The sequence below is a fragment of the Nerophis ophidion genome, linkage group LG03 (genome assembly GCF_033978795.1).
Source record: "Nerophis ophidion isolate RoL-2023_Sa linkage group LG03, RoL_Noph_v1.0, whole genome shotgun sequence".
Classification (NCBI taxonomy): domain Eukaryota; kingdom Metazoa; phylum Chordata; class Actinopteri; order Syngnathiformes; family Syngnathidae; genus Nerophis; species Nerophis ophidion.
Window position 1 is genome coordinate 77187060 of NC_084613.1, and position 24848 is coordinate 77211907.

The 24848-nt window shown below is 43.1% G+C and overlaps 1 long non-coding RNA gene across 1 annotated transcript in view; it reads right to left on the reverse strand.

Moving 5' to 3' along the window:
• Positions 1-24848, reverse strand: part of LOC133550066 (uncharacterized) — a 70185-nt gene that overhangs the window by 23670 nt on the left and 21667 nt on the right. Inside the window, exon 2 of the long non-coding RNA XR_009806228.1 lies at positions 22258-22421. This is a non-coding gene — a long non-coding RNA (uncharacterized LOC133550066). The remainder of the gene's footprint in view (positions 1-22257; positions 22422-24848) is intronic.

Sequence of the window (24848 nt, forward strand, 5' to 3'; positions counted from 1 at the left end):
ATTAGGTATAATAATGTGTTAATTCCACGACTTTATATATCGGGATCGGTTGATATCGGTATCGGTAATTAAGAGTTGGTCGATATAGGAATATCGGATATCGGCAAAAAAGCCATTATCGGACATCTCTAAGAATAATTCACGCACCGGTTACAAGGCGTACTGTCGAGTTTAACCTACTACACACTACTACCACTCTGTTCAATTATGAAATATAAATAGAATAGATATTCCAGCGTATATATAGTACTACCATTAATAACAATTTTAGGTGAATACGGCCTCAGTATTTGGCAAGCAATTTAAGTTTTTAAGAAATTTTTTTAAAGTGTGAACAAGCTCATAACCAGCCTGAACAATTGGTGTCTCACTACTTTTCCCCCAACTAACCATCATTTTTAAACTTCAAATTACCTTTTTTTTATTGCTCTTTTCTTCATGTGAAAGGTGCCCAATGTTCATTGAGTGAGATGACTTGTAGCACCCCGGCTGGGGATTGAACGCAAACATCAACAGTTCTGGCCACCACACGTATAAATATCCCACAAAAATAAGAACGTTTCCTTCGTGTGCTTTTCTAAATTTAAAAGAAACAGGTCTGGACTGTGGCCTATAGCTGTTTACATGCTGTCGGAAACTTATTTTTATTTCAAATGCTGGAAACTTCAAAGCTTTTTTAAAAGGTTAGACGGTGTTTATTATCTTTAATGTCTAATGCTTTTTATCTAATGATACTTTCCTGTAGTTAGTTTTCTTAATCTACTTAATTACAACGAAGCCAGGTGGGCATTTTTCATATCGCCTAAATAGAATTTGCTCATTTGATTTGAAGGGAACAGTTTTGTTATTTTGCCCAACAATATGGGCCATTTTGAAGAAGAACACTTGGACTTCTAAATGTTTTTTCCTTGTTCTTCTACAGTAGGTTATAATGGGAATATCAGTAATAAGTTTCAAGGTCAAGCTGGACCTGTCAGAAAACGTTATTCACTGTAAAGGCCATTGTAAAAGTAATGTAATTAACTGTTCTATGCAAGGTGCAGGCTCCTGGCCAATGCTAAAGTTTAGCCGCTAACTACTAATTCTGAGATATCACTCTGTTACTATAAACCCCAAAACCAGTGAAGTGGGTACGTTGTGTAAATCCTAAATAAAAACAGAATACAATGATTTTGCAAATCCTTTCCAACCTATATTCAATTAAATAGACCGCTAAGACAAGATATTTAAAGTTCCAACTGGAAAACTTTGTTATTTTTTGCAAATGTTAGCTCATTTGGAATTTGAGGCCTGCAACATGTTGGCAAAAAAGACTGAGAAAGTTGAGGAATGCTCACCAAACACTTATTTGGATCATCCCACAGGTGAACAGGTGGATGCTATGCTTGGGTATAAAGGCAGTTTCCATGAAATGCTCAGTCAATCACAAACGAGGATGGGGCGAGGGTCACCACTTTGTGAACAAATGCGTGGGCAAACTGTCGAACAGTTTAAGAACAACATTTCTCAAACTAAAACTGAACTGGATGCAAAGTAAACAAAAACAGAATGCTGGATGACAGCAAAGACTTACGGCGTGTGGAGCAGACAGCGTCCACAAAGTACATTCATACAATCATGGCAATCAACAATGTCCCCGCAAAGAAGGATAGCGACAACTTAAACCGCCATGATTGCTAAAACAAAGCAGGTGCGGGGAATAGCGCTCATGGAAGACATGAAACTTCTACAGCAGACATGCTGCCCGTTGAGCTTTTCAATCTGGCCCGCCGGACATTCAAAAATCATTTTTTTAGATCTTTAGGATGGAAAGTGTAGCTGCCATTATGATGTGCAGTCATGTTTTCTAATGACCGTTAGTCTTGAACTATACAAAGTATTTCAATGCTTGGAATTTGCGCTTATGGATGATGTACTAGTTACTATGGTAATCTAATTAGTTGATATGGTTATTTAATTAGTTACTATGGTCATCTAATTAGTTACTATGGTAATCTAATTAGTTACTATGGTCATCTAATTAGTTACTATGGTCATCTACGTCACAGCAGCTCAGACGAGGCCCCAAGCAGTCTGGGTGGGGAGCATTTCCACAGACACAGAAGGAGATTTTCACAACAACGTTCTAAAGCTTAGTGATGTATAGAATATAATACAATAGAAAGTACTCTATTGATCGCTAGGGCGAATTCAGCAAATATCAGACATATCAGATTTTAGGTGGGTTTATTTTGTACCCTTTGCTTTTGTATTTCACTGTTTGTTGCATTTTTGTTGCGTTTCACTTGATTGTAAAATATGTCGATCAAAAGAGGGTGTGACAATCATATGTTGTCAATATTCAGTGTTTTATCGTTCATAGAAAGAAAAATCCATTATGTTTTTTTAAGGCGGACGTTTTTAGCATTCAATCAAACATTATTGTGAGGTTTTGTATTAGTGTTCCTAAAAATCGATATACCGGCCCCCAGACACATTTTTTTCTCTAAGTTTGGCCCCCCGAGTCAAAATAATTGCCCAGGCCTGTTCTACAGGAAAATACCAACAAAACAGGGAAAGCCACCAAAATAGGACTAAAACAATACACACAGGAAGACATCACAAAATTCCAAATAAGTCACGACGTTATGTGACAGTACTTTGAGACAAGAGTTATGGACATGCATGCTTGGTTAAGGTTGGAATTCTTATCCAACATTTGCCAGAACAACTTTTTATTGTCAATATCAGCCATACTTGCCAACCTTGAGACTTCCGATTTCGGGAGGTGGGAGGTGGGGCGTGGTTAAGAGTCAAGTATTTCATATATATATATTGATATATATATATATATATATATATATATATATATATATATATATATATATGTGTATGTATATATATATATATATATATATATATATATATATATATATATATATATATATAATAAAAACACATAACACTCATCTACTCATTGTTAAGGGTTGAATTGTCCATCTTTGTTCTATTCTCTGTCACTAGTTTTGTAACCATATGCATGTACAGTAGATGGCAGTATTGTCCTGTTTAAGAGTGTCACAACATTGCTGTTTACGGCAGACGAACTGCTTTACGGTAGACGAAAACGTGACTGCTGTTGTTGTGTGTTGTTACCGCGCTGGGAGGACGTTAATAAAACTGCCTAACAATAAACACACATAAGAAACCAAGAACTCGCCCTCGATCATTCTACAGTTATAACGTAATTGGGCAGAAACGCTGTTTATATTGTGGGAAAGCGGACGTGAAAACAGGCTGTCCTCAAGGAGCTGGAGGGGCGTGGCCTCCAGCTAAGCCTGAATTTCGGGAGATTTTGGGGAGAAATTTTGGGGAGAAAATTTGTCCCCGGAGGTTTTCGGGAGAGGCGCTGAATTTCGGGAGTATTCCGGAAAATCCGGGAAGGTTGGCAAGTATGATATCAGCGGCTGAGTTTCATTTTTTAAATGTTTTCTGCTGATGGCGTGGCTCCACATTTTCAATGAAACAAATGTGCCTTGGTTCAAAAAAGGTTGAAAAACACTGATCTTGTGGCGCTTACGTCCCAACAATGGGCCCCAGCCCTAAGGCTAAGAAACGCCGTTTTAGCTATTTAATCGCTCCGTACAGCCCTGGGGACCTCTGTTGCAGGTACCTCCATGGAAGACGCCTGCTGGTGATGGGCACAGGGGGGGCGGGGGGGGGGGGGGGGGGGGGGGGGGGTAAGGACTTCACAATGTCTCTCTGTACACCACAGTTCCAGCTAAAGCCACAAATTACCGTACGATGTTCCCTCGTGACGCATTTTCTCGTCGCTTAGCGGTTGCAGAGAGACACGGAGAATCTGAATTCGCAGCCCTTTGGTCAGCAATAATGGTAAGGTAGCAGAAACCCTTGGATGATTTCCACGTCGCCCGCACACACATATTCTATAGATATAGTGGCGTCAGTATGGGAAGAAGTCGCCAGAGAGGATGATCAAAAGCATCTTTTTATAACGTGGGCTACTTCCTATAAGGGGTTTGGCAGCGCGCCCGTCGGGTGTCCCACTAGAGGCGCCCAGAGACTGAGCCCGAGACCACATGACCACATACCCTGGTCTTGTACATGTACTGTAAGCAGGCAGACATGGGCGCCAATACATGACGCCATACATTAGTTTGATATTGTTACAGTACAGGTGTAATGCACAGCACTGCCACCTTACACACAGAAGTACTGTCAATTATATTTTTGGGCTTGAAGTTCTTACGATGCCATAAATACTTTCCAAAACAAATTAAGTACTATTAGTTTAACCCTTGTGTGGTGTTCGGGTCTGTGGGACCAGTTTTCATTTTTTATTAAAAGAAAAATGACACAAAGAATGAATTTTTCAAACTGAGACTCACTGACTTTGGCTCATTTTCTGTGATGAATATATATCAGAATACATTTTTTATGACCACACACCATACACTCCCCCTACACATTTCTATTGCATATAAGATGTCCGGGTCCAGTGGACCCGGGACTAATAGAAGTGTGGAAATTGATGTTCTGTGAAACACACACACACACACACACACACACACACACACACACACACACACACACACACACACACAAACACACAGCAGGCCAGAGTGTAGGTACACAGAACATCAGAGGGTCAAATGTGCGAGAAAATGAGAGCAGACAGAGTTGACAAACAATATTGACAAACAATGTTGCAACCTTTTGTGGAGACACTAATGATTTAGGGCTATATAAATGAACATTGATTGATTGATTGAACATATATCAGAATACATAGTTAATGTCCACACACCATTCACTCCCCCTACACATTTCTATTACATATAGGATGTCCGGTTCCACTGGACCCGGGACTAATAGAAGTGTGGAAATTGATGTTCTGTGTACCACCCACACACACACACACACACACACACACACACCAGAGTGTAGGTAAACAGAAAATCAGAGGGTCAAATGTGCGAGAAAATGAGAGCAGAGTTGACAAACAATGTTGACAAACAATGTTGCAACCTTTTGTGAAGAACATATATCAGAATACATATTTAATGACCACACACCATACCTACACATTTCTATTACATATAAGATGTCCACTGGACCACACACACACACACATACACACACACACACACACAGCAGGCCGAGACAGGAGGAGGACAGAGTGTAGGTACACAGAACATCAGGGGGAAAAATGTGCGAGAAAATGAGAGCAGACAGTGTTGACAAACAATGGAGCAACCTTGTGTGGGAACCACAGGTGCAGAAACAGAGAAGAAGAATCCCTGTGGGATGCAGAAACTAACAGAATTTTTTTTTAAAATACTAAACAGATGTTTATTGGGATACGGTAAACATCTGTTCAGTATTTTAACATAAGAGTGTTTGATTGTGAGGTATTAAAAGCCACAAAATGCAACGGGTCCATCAGACCCACAAACGCTGGCTGAGTAACAACAATATGAACATTACACAAGGGTTAATGAACTGTGCAGAACTAATAAGCACAATTGTATATGATACCTTTTACTTTGAGGTCTTTCTGGCAGACGTGAATGTGCTTGGACCACTTTTTTTTCTCCCGCTAACAGCCTGCCCAAAAAATGTCCAGTTGAGGTCAATCACCTGCTTTTTAACAACACAGGCCTCTCATGGTCCAGTCCATCACCTGGAACCTGTGACGTTCTGGGAAAAGAACCAAGTAAAACTGCTGAGTAATGCAAAGGTTGGGGAAGGGAGGCAAATTTAGAAGCAACTCCGCATTAGTGATTACATTTTGTTTATTCAGCATTTTATGTTTTTTCTTCGTAATTTTTATTAAGATTTTTCTTACAAAAGCCTTTTTTTTTTCACTAAATTTACAAAACTTTTTGCATTTCAATTTTGTGAATCAGACTTTTTTTTTACATCAAATTATGCTGACAATTCAGTTCAGTTCAATTTCAGTTTATTTCCAACATGCTCATGATACAATGTAATTCATCACATATTTCCAGTTGTTTCATTACAGCACGTCCAAAAATGAGTTGGAAGAAGCAGAGCTTATTTAATCCCATACCCCTTTTCATACCATAGCAATCGTATTTTATTTCCTCCTTCTCTGTAACATAACCGTGAACAAACACATAATAAACAAACAATATATGAACTTTAAGTGCCATCCCATTCCTAACCCATCCATCCATTTTCTACCGCTTATTCCTCTCTGGTTCACGGGGGGTGCTGGTGCCTATCTCAGCTACAATCGGGTGGAAGGCGGCGTACACTCTGGACAAGTCGCCACCTCATCACAGGACCAACACAGATAGATAACAATCACACTCCAATTTACACACTAGGGCCAATTTAGTGTTGCCAATCAACCTACATTCCTAACCCACAGGGTTCAATATGATATCGGTCCACCTTTTGCAGCTATTACAGCTTCAACTCTTCTGGGAAGGCTGTCCACAAGGTTGCGGAGTGTGTTTATAGGAATTTTCCACCATTATTCCAAAAGCGCGTTGGTAAGGTCACACACTGAGGCCTGGCTCTCAAGTCTCCATTCTAATTCATCGCAAAAGTGTTCTATCGCAGTGGACCCCAACCACCGGACCGATTGGTACCGGGCCGCGCAAGAAATTTAAAATTCAAAATTAAAATATTATTCAATCAATCAATCAATCAATGTTTATTCATATAGCCCCAAATCACAAATGTCTCAAAGGACTGCACAAATCATTACGACTACAACATCCTCGGAAGAACCCACAAAAGGGCAAGGAAAACTCACACCCAGTGGGCAGGGAGAATTCACATCCAGTGGGACGCCAGTGACAATGCTGACTATGAGAAACCTTGGAGAGGACCTCAGATGTGGGCAACCCCCCCCCTCTAGGGGACCGAAAGCAATGGATGTCGAGCGGGTCTAACATGATACTGTGAAAGTTCAATTCATAGTGGCTCCAACACAGCCGCGAGAGTTCAGTTCAAGCGGATCCAAGACAGCAGCGAGAGTCCCGTCCACAGGAGACCATCTCAAGCGGAGGCGGATCAGCAGCGTAGAGATGTCCCCAACCGATACAGGCGAGCGGTCCATCCTGGGTCTCGACTCTGGACAGCCAGTACTTCATCCATGGTCATCGGACCGGGCCCCCTCCACAAGGGAGGGGGGGACATAGGAGAAAGAAAAGAAGCGGCAGATCAACTGGTCTAAAAAGGAGGTCTATTTAAAGGCTAGAGTATACAGATGAGTTTTAAGGTGAGACTTAAATGCTTCTACTGAGGTAGCATCTTGAACTGTTACCGGGAGGGCATTCCAGAGTAAATCAAAATAAAAAACACAATATATACATTATATCTCAATATAGATCAATACAGTCTGCAGGGATACAGTCCGTAAGCACACATGATTGTATTTCTTTATGAAAAAAAAAATACAAACAAATGTTCAAGCCTTGACCGGTCCACAGCTACAACAAGTTTGGGCACCACTGTTCTATCGTGTTCAGGTCAGGACTCTGTGCAGGCCAGTCAAGTTGTGAAGTGAAGTGAATTGTATTTATATAGTGCTTTTCTCTAGTGACTCAAAGCGCTTTACATAGTGAAACCCAATATCTAAGTTACATTTAAACCAGTGTGGGTGGCACTGGGAGCAGGTGGGTAAAGTGTCTTGCCCAAGGACACAACGGCAGAATCGAGCCTGCAACCCTCAAGTTGCTGGCATGGCCACTCTACCAACTGAGCTATACCGCCACAAGTTCATCCACACCAGACTCTGTCGTCCATGTCTTTATGGACCATGTTTTGTGCATTGGCGCACAGTCATGTTGGAAGAAGAAGGGGCCCGCACCAAACTTTTCCCACAAGATTGGGTGCATGGAATTGTCCAAAATGTTTTGGTATCCTGGAACATTCAAAGTTCCTTTCTCTGGAACCAAGGGGCCAAGTGATTAGGACACCTGACTCTGATCATTTGGATGGGTGGCCAATTAATTTTGGCAATATAGTGCAAATGTGCCCAATTCTTCTGACTATAACAACAGTGGTGACAAGCAATTGTGTCTTCTACAATAGCGCGTCTTTTTTGGGAACTTTTGGATCTGCCTTGGAGGGAGTTGTGGGTATTTTGGCACTCTCTGACACACTGGAGTCTGCGTGGAGGACCCGGAAGAGCAAGTAGCTTTGGGCATCGAGAAGGACCAGCTTCGCGGAGCCCTGGCTGAGTGAGCATGTGTCACACACTTCGGTCTCCTTGGACGAATTCTTGCTCATCCGTGCAGATTGGACATTGGCCGAGAGCTAGTGGGCAGCCAAGGGCGGAGTCGGCTCTCTTTGTTGCTTTGTTGGGTCTGTTCCCGTCTCTGGCCGGGGCTGCGCCTCCCCTCGGGCAGACGGTGGCCTGGAGCACCGCAGAGGCCACCGCAGTGTATGTGGGTGTTGAAATGGTGTTTTTGTTTTATTGTTTGTCTATGCATGGTGCTGCATTTTATGGGTATTGCTATTTTTTTTTCTTTTGTCTTCTCTTTGTTGCTGTACTGTGTGTAGAAATAGTGTCTCTGAAGTGGCAGCTCATTGCATCACCTCTGTTCTCCTTCATTGTCTTTTATGTCTCCCTCTTGTGACATAACAAGACGGGATGGCCGCCATGTTACTGCGCTCTTGTGGTCGTTCCGTTTTTTCCTTGTTTCTTGCATTGAACAAAGAGAGCACAGTAGCAAGTCAATTCCCTTGTGTGTTACTGTACATACTTGGCCAATAAAGATGATTCCGATGATGTCAATAAAGTTGGTAAATAATGTTCCAGGAATATAAAGCTGTATATTTATGACAGCTATGTCATCCATCCATCCATCTATCTTCTTCCGCTTATCTGAGGTCGGGTCGCGGGGGCAGCAGCCTAAGCAGGGAATCCCAGACTTTCCTCCCCTCAGCCACTTCGCCCAGCCCTTCCCGGGGGATCCCGAGGCGTTCCCAGGCCAGCCGGGAGACACAGTTCTTAGAAAAATTGTGTGTAAATTATCAAAAAAACTTTGCGTTTTCTGACTTTCCATTGAAATGATGAGAGGTGTCCTTGTTCGACCAAGCAAGGTCTTGAAAGATTCCGCTGTGTAGGTTGGAATGCGACGAGAGGGGTTTTCTATTGTCCTCAAACACCTGCCGAAGCTGAATCCAGGACAAGCCCAAGCCCGAGGCATGTCTTTCTTTCACGAAGACAAGAATATAAGTTGGTGTATTACCTGATTCTGATGACTTGCATTGATTGGAATCGAACAGTAATGATGATAACGCCCACATTTTCAAATGGAGGAGAAAAAAAGTTGTCCTTTCTGTACAATACCACATGAAAGTGGTAGGTTTTTGGCATCTAATTCATCCAGCTTCCATACACTTTACAAGAAAAACATTGGCGGCAAATTCCGTAGCTTGCTGGATTGACATTCATGGCACCCGAGGGTCTTGTGAGATGACGCTGGCTGCTGCCAGTTCATTATTATGAACAAATGACAGAGAGGAAGGCGAGAAACACTTTTTATTTCAACAGACTTTCGCGCCGTCCCTTCCGTCAAAACTCTAAAGGCCGACTGCACATTTCCTATCTTCACAATAAAAGCCCTGCTTCATGCTGCCTGCGGTAACAAAATAAGAGTCTCGGAAAGCTGGCGTGCACAAGTGATGTGCACGCCAGCTTTCTGAGGGATCGCTTGTGCACGCCAGTTTTCCGAGACTCTGTATTTAGTTAGCGGTACGGCGCGAGAGTCTGTTGAAATAAAAAGTGTTTCTCGCCTTCCTCTCGGTCATATTTTCATAATGATCTTGCAGCAGCCAGCATCATCTCACAAGACCCTCCGGTACCGTGAATGTCATTTAAGTGACGTCTTGGTGAAGATTGATGATCACTAATTTTTAGGTCTATTTTTTTTAAAAGCCTGGCTGGAGATCGACTGACACACCCCCCGCGGTCGACTGGTAGCTCGCGATCGACGTAATGGGCACCCCTGCTGTAGATACATATCTTATTTTCTGTCTTTTTTTTTTACTATTTATATTACCGAAGTTTGCCCAACCAGTCTACATGTGCTTCGTGGACTTGGAGAAGGCATTTGACCGTGTCCCTCGGGAAGTTCTGTGGGGAGTGCTCAGAGAGTATGGGGTATCGGACTGTCTTATTGTGGCGGTCCGCTCCCTGTATGATCAGTGTCAGAGCTTGGTCCGCATTGCTGGCAGTAAGTCGAACACATTTCCAGTGAGGGTTGGACTCCGCCAAGGCTGTCCTTTGTCACCGATTCTGTTCATAACTTTTATGGACAGAATTTCTAGGCGCAGTCAAGGCGTTGAGGGGTTCCGGTTTGGTAACCGCAGGATTAGGTCTCTGCTTTTTGCAGATGATGTGGTCCTGATGGCTTCATCTGACCGGGATCTTCAGCTCTCACTGGATCGGTTCGCAGCAGAGTGTGAATCGACCGGAATGAGAATCAGCACCTCCAAGTGCGAGTCCATGGTTCTCGCCCGGAAAAGGGTGGAGTGCCATCTCCGGGTTGGGGAGGAGACACTGCCCCAAGTGGAGGAATTCAAGTACCTAGGAGTCTTGTTCACGAGTGGGGAAGAGTGGATCGTGAGATCGACAGGCGGATCGGTGCGGCGTCTTCAGTAATGCGGACGTTGTATCGATCCGTTGTGGTGAAGAAGGAGTGAGCCGGAAGGCAAAGCTCTCAATTTACCGGTCGATCTACGTTCCCATCCTCACCTATGGTCATGAGCTTTGGGTCATGACCGAAAGGATAAGATCACGGGTACAAGCGGCCGAAATGAGTTTCCTCTGCCGGGTGGCGGGATTCTCCCTTAGAGATAGGGTGAGAAGCTCTGCCATCCGGGAGGAGCTCAAAGTAAAGCCGCTGCTCCTCCACATCGAGAGGAGCCAGATGAGGTGGTTCGGGCATCTGGTCAGGATGCCACCCGAACGCCTCCCTTGGGAGGTGTTTAGGGCACGTCCAACCGGTAGGAGGCCACGGGGAAGACCCAGGACACGTTGGGAAGACTATGTCTCCCGGCTGGCCTGGGAACGCCTTGAGATCCCCCGGGAAGAGCTAGACAAAGTGGCTGGGGAGAGGGAAGTCTGGGCTTCCCTGCTTAGGCTGCTGCCCCCGCGACCCGACCTCGGATAAGCGGAAGATGATGGATGGTTGGATGGATATCACCAAATTGTATATGCACTTATCTGCTCCAATTTCCTTGTTCTTTGAACCTGTTCACTGCAATAATGACAATAAAAACTATTCTTTTCTATTCTATTCTAAGCCTGCAACACGCCTGCAGCACTTAAAGCAGGCTTAAAGACGAGTAAATTATTCTAAATTAAATTGAGTTCATCGCATAAATCAAAGCAGGCCTCTTCTAATTCTAAGGAGGGCTGCTATGTAATGTGCAGGTGATGAAAATAAGTCCATAAAAATGTCTTCTTGTTCTGTCCCTGTTGAAAGGGCCCTAATTAAAGGTCTGACAACAGCGGGGACTTGTGTTCTCTTGGCGTCATATCGGCGACGCGGCGTCTCATGTGGCGTTGGACACGACTGATTACAGAGCGCGTGCCACATTAAGTTAGCCATGGGAACGGGGAGAACACTGGAAATCTGGCATAATTAGACATTTAGCGCTGCCGGTCTACCCAGTGTAAGAAACTCACCCCCTTGTGTCAACCACTGGAGTCCTAACGTTACTCTCACTGTGAAAAACACCAAGAATACTGCGCGAACCCTCAAGTCAGTGTATTTTTCAACTCACTTAAAGTTATGACAAAACTATTTAAAGCAATCAGAACACCAGCATAGAATTACCATTCTATTTCCAAGTACCTAAAAGTCCTGGGCGCAACAAGGCTTCCATCAAAAGTTCACCAGAGCGCAAAAAGAATAGATGATTGTGTGCGGACGTGCACTTTGTGGTTGCACGCACCATCACAAAAGCCATGCTTCAGGCTATTTCAGGAGCGGATGCAAGAGCACAGAATGTGTCCCGGGTAAAAATGCACTTATTTTTTGGATTAATCTATATGTCCCGTCCTGCTCATTACACTCGGTCGCCTTGTAGCTTCGTATTCATATCCGTGTGGCTTAGAATGTTGCCATATATTTTTGGGAAAAAGGCAGCAGTGACAGATTCTTCGCTGCAGTCTAAAAACAGGCTTTTCATTGTCGAAACACTGAGAACCGAACCCGGGGTTCTCATACTGTATACGCTCGACATGTCGCCTCAATGAAGCGACAAAACCATAACGACCAGTAAAAGATGACCGAGCTTGAAGTTGCTGAAGCCCACACAAGTCAAATATCCTACGACTGAAAATATAAAGCGATTTGTTTGTCTAAAACAGGGGTGTCAAACTCATTTTGGATCGGGGGCCACATGGAGAAAAATCTGGTAAAATCACGACGCGATAATTTAAAAATAAGAGAACTTCAGATTTTTTCTACACATTTTTACAACATTAGAAACCATTAGTAAATCAGAGGCTACTTAGAAGGTGAGATAACTCCTGGAGATGACTGTCTTTTAATGGCCAAAGGTATAGATGTATGTGTCCAAGTTAAAGGAAACGGAAGTAGGCCTTCTTTCAATGGATTTACAACAATCTTTCGCAAGCTAGGTAACGTTTGCTGTGGTCTGGAACACACAAACAACTATCAGAAATGCAGCCAATATCACATACATAGTGTGTATCATGAGACATGCAAAACTAAATCATATGCAAAGAGGATAAAAGTAAAGGAAATTAAATGAGCGTAAATATATCTACAAATGAGGCATAATGATACAATATTATAACCTATAACTCCTGGAGATGACTGTCTTTTAATGGCCAAAGTATAGATGTATGTGTCCAAGTTAAAGGAAACGGCAGGCTGCCTTCTTTCAATGGATTAACAATTTTTCGCAAGCTAGGTAACGTTTGCTGTGGTCTGGAACACACAAACAACTGTCAGAAATGCAGCCAATATTACATAGAGTGTGTATCATGAGACATGCAAAACTAAATCATATGCAAAGAGGATAAAAGTAAAGGAAATTAAATGAGCATAACTATATCTACAAATGAGGCATTATGATACAATATTATAACCTATAACTCCTGGAGATGACTGTCTTTTAATGGCCAAAGTATAGATGTATGTGTCCAAGTTAAAGGAAACGGCAGGCTGCCTTCTTTCAATGGATTAACAACAATTTTTCGCAAGCTAGGTAACGTTTGCTGTGGTCTGGAACACACAAACAACTGTCAGAAATGCAGCCAATATTACATAGAGTGTGTATCATGAGACATGCAAAACTAAATTATTTGCAAAGAGGATACAAGTAAAGGAAATAATATATCTACAAATGAGGCAAAATGATACAATATTATAACCTATAATAATTTCACCTACTCAGTGGCCCTCATTTGGTAGTGGTTGGAGTGTCCGCTCTGAGATCAGTAAGTTGTGAGTTCAAACCCAGTCATACCAAACACTATAAAAATGGGACCCATTACCTCCCTGCTTGCAACTCAGAAGCAAGGGTTGAACTTGGGGGTCAAATCACCAAAAATTATTCCCGGGCACAGCACTGTTGCTGCCCACTGCTCCCCTCACCTCCCAAATGCTGAGGACAAATTTCACCACACCTAGTGTGTGTGTGACAATCATTGGTACTTTAACTTATATGTACATACAGCTAGCCCTCAAACAAGTCAATAACATCAACAAAACGCACATTTGTGCATTCACGCACAGCATTAAACTTTTGGTGGACAAAATGAGACAAAGAAGGTAGTGGAAGATTTTATATGTAAACAATTTTTTGCATCACAGTCCACACTATGGTGATTTTCAAAACCGGCAAAATTAGTAGGACAAAACAATGTTCACCAAACGCTCTCATCAGTGAAGCATACACACAAACATATCAAACGGTGGGCTTTCTAACAATCGGGAAGTGTCAGGCTTGCCACTGACAGTTTGTTTGTGTTTTAGTTCTTCCTCTGTGTTTAGTATTTCCTGTTTTTAGTTCCTGTCAGCGCTCTTATTTTGTCTGTTTCCCTGTGCGCTGTTTTCCCTCAGATGCGGCTGATTGGCACCTGGCCACACCTGGTGTCATTTAGCCCGCTTCTATTTGAGCCTGTTTTTGTCCTCCAGTCAGTTGCTGGATTATTGATTTGTCCATGTCACTTCTTGTCGCTCTTGTCATGTATTATCGCTCCTGTTGTGTCGTACCTTGTCGTGTCTTTGCAGCGTAGCGGTAAGCTATATCCATCCATTTTCTACCGCTTATTCCCTTTTGGGGTCACGGGGGGCGCTGGCGCCTATCTCAGCTACAATCGGGCGGAAGGCGGGGCCAACACAGATAGACAGACAACATTCACACTCACATTCAAACACTAGGGCCAATTTAGTGTTGCCAATCAACCTATCCCCAGGTGCATATTTTTGGAAGTAGGAGGAAGCCGGAGTACCCGGAGGGAACCCACGCATTCACGGGGAGAACATGCAAATTCCACACAGAAAGATCCCGAGCCTGGATTTGAACCCAGGACTGCAGGAACTTCGTATTGTGAGGCAGAAGCACTAACCCCTCTTCCACCGTGAAGCCCGCAGTAAGCTATATTCATTTGATATTTGTAGCTTACTGTTTTTTGTTCCCTGCTTCCAGTTTGTTCTTTCATTTTACAAATACGACTTCTGTTTTGCTGCTCGCTACCCGCTAGCTTCCACGCTAGGCCCCTTTTTGTTTTTGCTAACTTCCATGGTAAGTCTCCTTTTTGTTTTTTTAGCTCCCATGCTAGCTCCCTTAGTTTGTTATCCGCCCACGTGCGCGCTTTTGGTTGTACCCCTTTTGTTTGTTCTTGTTTAGTTTTAATTAAATCGTGTTTTCTCACTCCATTCCTGCCTCCATCTCTGCATCTTGGGGTTCCTCACAAACAAACTCTGACAGGAAGGTTTGTGTCATGTTTGTCCTTAAACAAAAAATAAAAATAAATAAATAAAAAATATTTTTCCATTTTCTATCCTTTTTTAAAAATCCTCCATGCAGCCACTAGGGCAGCATGACTCAAGAGCCACGGGTTTCTGACCTGGTCGCAAGGCACTATCACCCAAATATTGAAACCATTTGGACTCGCTTCAGGAATATAATTCCTCCATTCCAACAGCGAGAGGTCCGTGTCAAAATAAAGCAGCGCTTAAATAAAGTCAAACACATTTGGACAGCCACAAATAGATTGTGTGCTACTTGCGGCATTAGATATCATTGTGCATCATATCTCCGCTCTACTTCTGCTAGGTAAAAGTCAGTCATCATACAGCGAATGCAGCGACTGCCATCTTGTGGACTTACTGAAAACCACATCAGGAGGTTGCCTACAGCCACGGCTTACGACGTGGCACTAATTGGAGACCACAGCGGTTATTTCTTTTTGTAGACCACACACTCGGCGACTATTGGAGGCTCTGCCGTTGATTAATCTGAGGTATGGAATGGAGCGTTCACAGTACATTGTAAATTACTTGCACGTTTGTACAAGTACTGCAGTCACTCATATACTGAATAACTAGTAAAGTAGTAATATTAACAGTAAAGCAAACATAAGGCCACAACACTGTCTCCGTATTACAAGAGAGTGTACCATTCGAGTCATTTACAAGCTTTATTTTTAAAGTCCAATTGCTACCTACAGTTGCTTTCACGCAGATAAGCAACGCCTCATTCCGCAACTATAAGCTGCAAATTGCCGCAAAGTGGAAGATTTTCACAAGCTGGAGAGCTAAAGTGTTATCTTGAGGCCGGGAGAGGCTGTAGAAACTTAAGACGTTTTTTATTGCGGAATACTGCGAAAAAACACACACTAAAACTCCCCTTTTCTTATAATAGTAGGTTCTGGCACATATCCGACCTTTAATTTGAAAAGGGTGTTTCGCAGTCCTGAAATTTTAAGGGGATAAGAGTGGATGAAAATATAGCTTTTGGTAGCGGCTTGTACGCAAGCATGGGTTATAATTAGCTTGAGGAGGGGAAAAAAGGCATCAAACTGTGCAATCAAGAGAAGGGCTTCGGGGGGGGGGACGACGACACTGAGTGAAAGTGAAATGTTAGTTTTTTTTAAATGTAAAGTGTGATCCTACAACCCCAGTTCATTGTAGAACGTGTACACAGTTCTGATAATACCAGGCCTAAAGTAACTTATTGTGGACAATACGATAAATATATTAAAGTAAAAAGCACTACGTATATACCATTTAGAAATTTGTAGTCTTAGAGTAGTCCTAATTATTCAGGTAATAATAATATAATTGTAATTTTACTAAATAAAAGTCATCATTTTAAAGTATACTGTTATACTCTATATTATATATTCAATCAATCAATCAATGTTTACTTATATAGCCCTAAATCACTAGTGTCTCAAAGGGCTGCACAAACCACTACGACATCCTCGGTAGGCCCACATAAGGGCAAGGAAAACTCACACCCAGTGGGACATCGGTGACAATAATGACCCAGTGGGACGTCGGTGACAATGATGACTATGAGAACCTTGGAGAGGAGGAAAGCAATGGATGTCGAGCGGGTCTAACATGATACTGTGAAAGTTCCATCCATAATGGATCCAACACAGTCGCGAGAGTCCAGTCCAAATCGGATCCAACACAGCAGCGAGAGTCCCGTTCACAGCGGAGCCAGCAGGAAACCATCCCAAGCGGAGGCGGATCAGCAGCGCAGGGATGTCCCCAGCCGATACACAGGCAAGCAGTACATGGCCACCGGATCGGACCGGACCCCCTCCACAAAGGAGAGTGGGACATAGAAGAAAAAGAAAAGAAACGGCAGATCAACTGGTCTAAAAAGGGAGTCTATTTAAAGGCTAGAGTATACAAATGAGTTTTAAGGTGAGACTTAAATGCTTCTACTGAGGTGGCATCTCGAACTGTTACCGGGAGGGCATTCCAGAGTACTGGAGCCCGAAATTAAAAAGCTCTATAGCCCGCAGACTTTTTTTGGGCTTTGGGAATCACTAATAAGCCGGAGTCCTTTGAACACAGATTTCTTGCCGGGACATATGGTACAATACAATCGGCCAGATAGGATGGAGCTAGACCGTGTATTATTTTATACGTAAGTAGTAAAACCTTTTATTATTAAGAGGGGAAAAGTTGTTATTTTGAAGGAATAACGTCAAAGTAAAGAAATATATATATATGTTTTTACAATCAGAATCAGAAGTACTTTTATGCCGCCGGAAAGGTCTCGTTCACGCAGATGGCGGATATCTATAAATTGGGAACATTTCGTGTTACCCTGGCTACGCTGTTTACGAACAAAATAAAAACATATTTTGTCTAATACAGGACAAACTGGTCAACGAACCCCCACATATGTTATACCTTCGGAAAAGTCTATTTCGCGCCGATGGGGATATTTTAAATTGGGAATGTTTCAAATTACCATGGCGACGGTATTCACAAATAAACCAAAAAATGGGCCGATTGAATGGGTACGCACTTTATGATGGCAAATATTTCCAGCCGAACTTTGAGATTACCTCCTCATGTAGCTCAGCCCTACTTTCACGTAGATCGGTGCTTAAAGGGGAACATTATCACAATTTCAAAAGGGTTAAAAACAATAAAAATCAGTTCGCAGTGGCTTGTTGTATTTTTTGAAGTTTTTTTCAAAATTTTACCGGTCTCGGAATATCCCTAAATAAAGCTTTAAAGTGCCTTTTTTTTCGCTCTCTGCGAAACCACTATCCATTTCCCTGTGACGTCACACAGTGCTGCCAATGTAAACAATGGGAATACCACAGCAAGATATAGCGACATTAGCTCGGATTCAAACTCGGATTTCAGCGACTTAAGCGATTTAACAGATTACGCTTGTATTGAAACGGATGGTTGGAGTATGAAAGTATTGAAGAAGAAACTGAAGCTATTGAGCAAATAGCTATTGACGCTATTCATAGCCATAGCATGGCCGAATAGCTGCGTTAGCATCGCCGGTAAAATGTGCGGACCAAACGATCAGGACTTTCGCATCTTTTGACACTGGAGCAACTTAAATCCGTCGATTGGTAAGTGTTTTTTTTCGCATTAAATGTGGGTGGAAGGAAACGTAATATAGTTGCAAATGCATCTACACGTTATCCATACATCTCTGTGCCATGTCTGCTTTAGCACCGCCGGTAAATAGCATGTTAGCATCGATTAGCGTAGCATGTTAGCATCGATTAGCTGGCAGTCAACATCAACAAAACTCACCTTTGTGATTTCGTTGACTATCGTTGCAAATGCATCTGCAGGTTATCCATACATCTCTGTGCCATGTCTGCCTTAGCATCGCCGGTACAATGTGGAGACACTCCGGCACATTCAATGGGGGTCTGGCGGCAGACACTTTGGCACCTTTGGGCCAGTGGTGCAACTTGAATCCCTCCCTGTTAGTGTTCTTACACCCTCCGACAACACACCGTCGAGGCATGATGTCTCCAAGGTTCCAAAAAATAGTCAAATAAACGGAAAATAACAGAGCTGAGACCCGGTGTTTGTAATGTGTTGAAAATGAAAATGGCGGGTGTGTTACCTCGTCATCGCCTTCAGCGCGATAAACAGAAAGGCGTTTAATTCGCCAAAATTCCCCCATTTAGAGTTCGGAAATCGGTTAAAAAAATATATGGTCTTTTTTCTGCACCGTCAAGGTATATATTGACGCTTACATAGGTCTGGTGATAATGTTTCCCTTTAACGTCTCATTTTGTTCACACATTTGTCTACTTTAACCCTGGCTAAAGTAAAAGTAGAAGTTTTGACCTCCAATGTATGGCGCGCAAAATCGCCCCGGCCTTCCCCCATGAAAGCGGATGGCTCAAACTCTGATTTACTAGAGCGTAAAATCCCTGAAAATTAGCTTTTTCTTTGGTGAACAACCTGTCCTTACGGCCACATCTTTTATGCCACTGTCATGTGTTTCGGTGAAAACGTTGACCCACATGTCCTCTCTCAGAAAATGTCACTTTTATGGAGCTCATGTGTCCCATTTGGCTTCAGAAGTGTTGCCTTTATCCAAACACAGCTCCGCCCCCTCTGAAGTCATGCGTGTGGTAGGGGGTACAAATAATTGCTCTGGCGACATCTAGTGGACACATTTGGAAACAGTAGTTTCTTTCATTCAAAAATGTCAGCTCATTTTTGTTCTCAGCAACCTCATCTTGTGGGCCGGAGGAAACGTGATGGCGGGCCGCACCTTTGATACACCTGGCCTATATCTTTCTGCGAGAAGCAGATATTAGCAAAAAGATCAAACTATGCCATGGAAGAGATCCTTGAACTTTATCAATAAAAATGATTTGTCGAGTGATAGAGGGTTATTTGCCGGTGCAGTTCCCAAACATATCGAACTATCGTGCTCACCAGAAGCCATTTTCCACAACAAAACCGATAAAAACCTGGAAAAGCATGGAGGTCTACAACTTTTTTGTGTGTGACTAGGTCAAGGGGAATTGGTATCTAGACTCTCTCGGATAAATATGCATCTTTTTACTCTGGTAAGGTTGCATTTCATGATTTCACTTTCTGTCGACTGCTGTTTTTGTTACCTGCCCTTGCTGTTGCACGCGCAGTTTACCCCGTCTTTATCAAAATAAAACAATAGATCATTCATTTATGATCGTTGCCTTTGCTAAAAGCTTAACTCTTTTAGGTTTTGCTCACATTTGCTTTATTTTATTTAGACTCAACATGTTGAGTCTAAATGAGAACCTCTCCCAGGTTCTCATGGTCTCCTCATTGTCACCGACGTCCCACTGGGTGTGAGTTTTCCTTGCCCTTATGTGGGCCTACCGAGGATGTCGTAGTGGTTTGTGTTGTGGTTTGTGCAGCCCTTTGAGACACTAGTGATTTAGGGCTATATAAACAAACATTGATTGATTGATTGATTGATTGATTGATTGATTTACGTGGACCCCGACTTAAACAAGTAGAAAAACTTATTCGGGTGTTACCATTTAGTGGTCACTTGTACGAAATATGTACTGAACTGTCCAATCTACTAATAAAAGACTTAATCAATCAATCAATCAGGTAAATATATTGTCCATCAAATTTGGTGTCGGCCCAGGTCTAGATTGGATCCATATTTGAATGCAGGTAAGCAGCACCTTTAAAGGCCTACTGAAATGAGATTTTCTTATTTAAACAGGGATAGCAGGTCCATTCTATGTGTCATACTTGATCATTTCGCGATATTGCCATATTTTTGCTGAAAGGATTTAGTAGAGAACATCCACGATAAAGTTCGCAACTATTGGTTGCTCATAGAAAAGCCTTGCCTGTACCGGAAGTAGCAGACGATGTGCGCGTGACGTCACTGGTTGTAGAGCTCATCACATCCGCACATTGTTTACAATTATGGCCACCAGCAGCGAGAGCGATTCAGACCGAGAAAGCGAGAATTTCCTCATTAATTTGAGCGAGGATTAAAGATTTGTGGATGAGGATAGTGAGCGTGAAAGACTAGCAAAAATAAAAAAAAGACGAGAGCAGTGGGAGCGATTCAGATGTTAGACACATTTACTAGGATAATTTTGGAAAATCCCTTATCTGCTTATTGTGCTACTATTGTTTTAGTGAGATTATATGGTCGTACGCGTACCTGAAATTCGGAGGGGTGTGGCCGCGGGTGTGGTGACCGCCAATGTCTCCGAGGGATGCCACGTTTCCCGACGAAGTAAGGCAGCCGGGCTGAGATTTCTTGTTTTTTTTCCTCCACGGTGTAAGCATCCGACGGTCGGTGGCGGCTGGTGGGAGGAGGCAAGAGAGTCCACAGCTGCAGGAGGAACAACGCAAACTCTCCGTTCATGTCTACTGTAAGAGCCGAATGTAAATAAGGAAACACCGGCTGTGTCTGTGTTGCTAAAGGCGGCCGCAATACACCGCTTCCCACCTACATCTTTCTTCTTTGACGTCTCCATTATTAATTGAACAAATTGCAAAAGATTCAGCAACACAGATGTCCAGAATACTGTGTAATTATGCGATTAAAGCAGACCACTTATAGCTGTGATCGGTGCTGGATCAAAATGTCCGCTACAATCCGTGACGTCACGCGCACACGTAATCATACGCGTCATCATACCGCAACGTTTTCAACCGGATACTTCGCTCGGAATTTTAAGTTGCAATTTAGAAAACTAACCCGGCCGTGTTGGCATGTGTTGCAATGTTAATATTTCATCATTGATATATAAACTATCAGACTGCGTGGTCGGTAGTAGTGGGTTTCAGTAGGCCTTTAAACAAGTTGAAAAACTTATTCGGGTGTTACCATTTAGTAATCAATTGTACGGAATATGTACTGTACTGTCCAATCTACTAATAAAAGATTTAATCAATCAATCAATCAATCAATCAGGTAAATATATCGTCCATCAAATTTGGTGTTGGCCCAGGCTTAGATTGGATCCATATTTGAATGCAGGTAAGCAGCAACTTTAAGCATGCCTTTAAATATTCTAATGATTTCTTTTTTTTTTTTTTAAGGCCATTGTAGGGGCATTTGCAGACAACAGTGGGAGTTTCCCCATGGGCTTTAAACTAATCACTCCAGTTTCTCGTCCCGGCCGCCACCTGCTGGCCAATGGCAGAGACTACATCTTTAAGTCTCTTCACTTTTCTAACCCTGAGGCTCCATGCACCTATGGTGAAAGAATGCTTGTTAAAATGTGCCCCTCGAGAACACAGTATTGTGTACATGACAAATAACGGCACTAAAAAGACATGAAACCACGTCTGTAAAAACGTGCTGCTATTTAAAGTGACTGCAGACCAGGTCCAAAGTGTGACTCAACGTGGCTGGCTGGCATCAGCCACAAAGCAAATTGTATTAGACACTTCCTTGACCACATCACCTCAGACTTCCACATTTGGAGATTCTGTTTTGAAATCCACAACTACAAATAGCAACAAGAAGGGGAGAGAAGTGGGGGGAAAAGTCTGTGGAAACTCCTGAATATCTTACAGAGGTCTTACAGAAATCTTCACATCAAGACAAATATGTGTCCGGGACACATATTTGGGGGGGGGGATTTGATCCAGGAATTATAAAAGATTACAGACAAAAGAAGGTCAGCGACCTAAAATAGTCGCCCAATAAGCCGCCAATGGGCTTTACTCATTGTGGAGTCAATTGAAGGCAAGAGAAACGATATTACTGTTATTATGTTTTGAAGAGGGAAAGTCTTACATGTGGAACGCCATGCTTCTACAGGTCCGATGTCGTGGTCACTGCACCCAAATTACAGAGCACAATGACTCGCCGCTAGCTTTTGTGTCGCCGGTGCCGCTTGGCCCTGGATGAGAAGGTCCTCGGCAAGGTCTCTGTCCTCCTGGCCTTGTGCAACATGAAACCTGAAGACCACCAGGGAGTGTTTATTATTACAGCTGAACATGAAGAATGTCCTGGATCATGAACATGCAGATGAAACATCCATCCATCCATTTCCTACCGCTTGTCCCTTACGGGGTCGCGGGGGGCGCTGGCGCCTATCTCAGCTACAATCGGGCGGAAGGCGGGGTACACCCTGGACAAGTCGCCACCTCATCGCAGGGCCAACACAGACAGACAGACAACATTCACACACTAGGGCCAATTTAGTGTTGCCAATCAACCTATTCCCAGGTGCATGTCTTTGGAGGTGGGAGGAAGCCGGAGTACCCGGAGGGAACCCACGCATTCACGGGGAGAACATGCAAACTCCACACAGAAAGATCCCGAGCTTGGATTTGAACCCAGGACTGCAGGAACTTCGTATTGTGAGGCAGACGCACTAACCCCTCTTCCACCATGAAGCCGCAGATGAAACATTTACAACATTTTTCTTAAAAGTCCCATATCATATTGTTTTTCAACAAGTTCAAACAGGTCCCACAATAGTGTATTAGAAGTGTGCTGTCCAAAATTTCACCTTGATGCTTGAATTTGTAGCGTTTCTAGGAACATGTCACTGGGCCAGAAAACTTCCCTGCAGAAGTGACCTTGATGACATTGTTTTGGAGATCTGCAACCTTGGTCTGATGGAAAACATCAAGCCTGATATATGGTCCTTCTTCAGCATCATCCCGATGCTGAAGTCTGGACATCTGTCTAAGCTGGAAAACTATTGTCGTATTAGCCTGACCTGTCACAGCAACCCTAAACCGGTATCAAGTTGCTATTGATCTTTATCTGAAGGACAACCAAAACGGTTTCGGAAAAGAAGGGACCACTGTATCCCATATTGGCTTTAAGGAGGATTATCGAGATGGTAAAGGCGACACGGTAAAGAATCTGGGTGTTATCTTCGACCCAACTCCCTCCTTTGAGGCACACATTAAAAGCGTTACTAAAACGGCCTTCTTTCATCGCCGTAATATCGCTAAAATTCGCTCCATTTTGTCCACTAAAGACGCTGAGATCATTATCCATGCGTTTGTTACGTCTCGCCTCGACTACTGTAACGTATTATTTTCGGGTCTCCCCATGTCTAGCATTAAAAGATTACAGTTGGTACAAAATGCGGCTGCTAGACTTTTGACAAGAACAAGAAAGTTTGATCATATTACGCCTGTACTGGCTCACCTGCACTGGCTTCCTGTGCACTTAAGATGTGACTTTAAGGTAATACTACTTACGTATAAAATACTACACGGTCTAGCTCCATCCTATCTTGCCGATTGTATTGTACCATATGTCCCAGCAAGAAATCTGCGTTCAAAGGACTCCGGCTTATTAGTGATTCCCAAAGCCCAAAAAAAGTCTGCGGGCTATAGAGCGTTTTCCGTTCGGGCTCCAGTACTCTGGAATGCCCTCCCGGTAACAGTTCGAGATGCCACCTCAGTAGAAGCATTTAAGTCTCACCTTAAAACTCTTTTGTATACTCTAGCCTTTAAATAGACTCCCTTTTTAGACCAGTTGATCTGCCGTTTCTTTTCTTTTTCTTCTATGTCCCACTCTCCCTTGTGGAGGGTGTCCGGTCCGATCCGGTGGCCATGTACTGCTTGCCTGTGTATCGGCTGGGGACATCTCTGCGCTGCTGATCCGCCTCCGCTTGGGATGGTTTCCTGCTGGCTCCGCTGTGAACGGGACTCTCGCTGCTGTGTTGGATCCGCTTTGGACTGAACTCTCGCGACTGTGTTGGATCCATTGTGGATTGAACTTTCACAGTATCATGTTAGACCCGCTCGACATCCATTGCTTTCCTCCTCTCCAAGGTTCTCATAGTCATCATTGTCACAGACGTCCCACTGGGTCATTATTGTCACCGATGTCCCACTGGGTGTGAGTTTTCCTTGCCCTTATGTGGGCCTACCGAGGATATCGTGGTGGTTTGTGCAGCCCTCTGAGACACTAGTGATTTAGGGCTATATAAGTAAACATTGATTGATTGATTGATAAAGAAGTACAACCTCACAGATTTCAAAACAGCTTTTGACTCAATTGACAGAGAAACTATGGTGAAAATTCTCAAGGCTTATGACGACCTCCCTAGCCTACTCCTGGCCATAAAGGTCTTGCACAAGAATACGAGAGCCAAGGTCAATACACCAGATGGAATCACGAAGGAGTTTGTCATCCAGACAGGTGTGCTGTGAGGACACTCTCACAGGAAACATTTCTCTTTGTCTTAGCTGTGAACTACACACTCAGACAAGCCCTTACTGGGCGGGAGCAGAATTTGGGCTTCACAATAACACCTCAAAGGTCAAGAAGAAACCTTACCTCAGTCCTAGCAGACCTAGATGACATCAAATTGATTGATAGCAATGGGCAAAATTCCAGAAAAAGGGCAGTTCCCC